Source organism: Eucalyptus grandis, chromosome 4, assembly GCF_016545825.1.
Source record: "Eucalyptus grandis isolate ANBG69807.140 chromosome 4, ASM1654582v1, whole genome shotgun sequence".
Classification (NCBI taxonomy): domain Eukaryota; kingdom Viridiplantae; phylum Streptophyta; class Magnoliopsida; order Myrtales; family Myrtaceae; genus Eucalyptus; species Eucalyptus grandis.
The window spans coordinates 30,068,684-30,071,177 of record NC_052615.1 but is presented as its reverse complement, the minus strand read 5'-3'; the positions used below and the strand labels follow the sequence as shown (position 1 = coordinate 30,071,177).

The 2,494-nt window shown below is 42.3% G+C and overlaps 1 pseudogene; it reads right to left on the bottom strand.

Moving 5' to 3' along the window:
• Nucleotides 1–1,507: 1,507 nt before the first annotated feature.
• LOC104443122 lies at nucleotides 1,508–2,494 on the bottom strand (annotated as a pseudogene).

Genomic DNA, 2,494 nt, shown 5'->3' with positions numbered 1-2,494 from the left:
GCACAGGGTGACAAAGGAAAGACTTCTATTATCTCAGTTGGGATTACAAAGGAAGAAGAGTTTTTCTGGTTTTCTACTAGTTAAGAGTATACGTCCACCGAGTCCTATTTATAGGCGTAGGTCACCGCCCCTTTCTTGACCGACTTAGACAGCTAGATAACACTAGACATTTCTTTACTCTTCAAGATTTTCTCTGCAAATATTGACCGTCATCTCTTGCTCACAAAGTCTCACAACCAGCCACTCTTTTTGACTAATTCAGCCACCTTCCAGCTGACTTTTCTTCCTTCCCACGTACACTGTTGCCGACTTAAGACAAATTGTTACTGCCTTCTCTTTCCTTCTCTGTTAAGCATACTTCATTCCTAAGCATGCTGCTCTAGGACTTTCCCAAAATGAACCGCTTTTTAACAATGTGATACCGGCCTCAGGGTGACTTCTGTAATGGATTCCAGATCTAGTACTTATTAGCTCCGTTTAGTGCTGTTTGCTCAAACTTTTCACGGTTTGAACCGAATAGTGAATACGGAAAGCTTTGTGAAAGTCAATGCGCTTCTCTAATGTTCTTTATTATTAGTAATTCACTTCATTTTGCAGAGGATAAACTGAGTTGTTCTTCCAACCAAGGATTGCGGTCAATTTGGGTTTCTGCTGCTTGATTCTGTTTACTCTGCTTTTTCCTGTTTATTTTCCCTCTATTTTCCCTAGGATTAGTTTGCTAGACTTCCCAAATCCAACTGTCTATGGCTGTGTTTGCTTTTATTTGGTCCATGACGTTTTTGGCAATTACAGACTAAGATTATAGAAACAGAACGAAAATGTGGCAAGTGCATTGGACATTTGACTGAATTTTATAGAGTTTGGTGGGCTACGTTTCCTGCGATCTGAGATGACCAACCTATGTGGCATAAAACCGACCCGGTCCATTTGACGCCATCATGCCTGAAGGCTTCGAAGTACTCGGTTGTAAGAGTTTGCTCAAATTCCGCTTCCTCAAAAACTCGTTTCTTTTTTTAACAAGCTACCGTTAAAATAATCTTTCAATGAGGAGAGTGAACTCAAACTTCAGGGAAAAACAGAAAAGAAAGAAAAGCAAATCCTGAGCCTTGAATTTTTAGTTTGATCTCTTCTCCAACTGTTGAGCTCATTTACTCTATAAGCTAAGATTAAAATAAGAATTCCACTTAATGCCATGTCTCGCTGTTGAACTAATATATGTCCTACATGCTAGTTGCTAATTGAGTTGCAGTAATTGCAGATAGTTATCGTATCGAATTAGGAACATCTCCTACTGTTCCTTTCTCTTGTACTCAGAAGAGATGGTAATATAAACATAAAATTCATTGGCCTTCCCACTTCAAACACATCATTTTATTCGTTACATGATGATAAATAGGCAAGTCTTAGTTAGTTGAGTTTTATTATGGAAATTTGGAAAGACAGAACTTGCTAATTCTTCTCACGAGTTCTTAGGTACTGGTTCATGAACCAATCTTCAGAAATGCCATCAGTCCTCGGACCAGAAGATCTCCTTCTCCCCCCAATCGCTCTCCGGAACTCCCAAAGCCTTCCACAGCGCTTTCGACGCATCGACAATATTGTTTGGGCACGGTTGCTCTAAATCATGATCCCTGTCTCACCCCATCGTCAAGTCACACTCTTCGACCACCTTCACCTTGACGCTTCTCCCGTTGCCGTGGATAGTTATCTCCTTGTGGCATCTCTTCCCATTATTGTACTACCCAGTTGATAATGCCACGACGGGCATGTCGTCGGAATGGTACTGGTTGTCGCACTCAGAAGGCGCGCCCCCATCCCCACCCTTCTCGAAGCTGTTTATGGTCAATGTCGCCTTGGTGCATTCCGTCACGGGGGGCGAGCATTTGTATTGCAGTAATCAGCACCTAAATCAGTGTTGCACTTGGTGCGTTCCCTCAGAGTTTGCCGCTAGGCCGGCGGCATACCTGAGCCTTGGCAATTGCCGAAGCGGCCACGACGGCAAGGACGAAGATCAATACATGAGAGATTCGAATGGAGAAGCTTCATTTATTGACGTATTGAGTTCTCAGTTCCCTTGGTGTGTTGAAGTCTACATTGAGGGGATACATTCATAGGGAACTTGTGACATAAAAGGACATAACTTTGGAGCTGAATCTACGAAATGTCTAAAAAGACAACTTTGCCATGATAGATGAATGAAAGAATTGTTTTTTTTTTTCCTTTGTTCTGCTTAAAGTAAAGAGAGAGAATCCAGTTGTCCATGCGTATAAAATTCCTAGGCATGACCAGACGGTGGGTTTTATTGGCAATTGGTAGATGACAGATTCATTGATCGGCGAATTCTTTTTTCTAGTTGAAGGAGTTTCCCCTTCGGCCTTCCTTGGAAGATTCAGCGAGGAATATCTGTACGGCCCTGAATCCTGAATCCTGTCTGAAACACAGCATTTGAGAGGATGAGCAGCTGGAATCAGGGAAGATCATGCCTTGACCTCAT